The following is a 240-nucleotide window of genomic DNA, read 5'->3' on the forward strand; positions in this document are numbered from 1 at the left end:
CATTAGAGACAATATGTTAGCATTATCTGTCATGTTCATGACCATATGTTAGCATTAGCGACCATATGTTAGCATTATCTGTCATGTTAGCATTAGCGACCATATGTTAGCATTATTTGTCATGTTATCATTAGCGACCATATGTTAGCATTATATGTCATGTTAGCTTTAGCGACCATATGTTAGCATTATCTGTCATGTTATCATTAGCCTTCACCTATTAGAATTAGTTCTAACTCT

Source organism: Oncorhynchus masou, unplaced genomic scaffold (genome assembly GCF_036934945.1).
Source record: "Oncorhynchus masou masou isolate Uvic2021 unplaced genomic scaffold, UVic_Omas_1.1 unplaced_scaffold_1776, whole genome shotgun sequence".
NCBI lineage: Eukaryota > Metazoa > Chordata > Actinopteri > Salmoniformes > Salmonidae > Oncorhynchus > Oncorhynchus masou.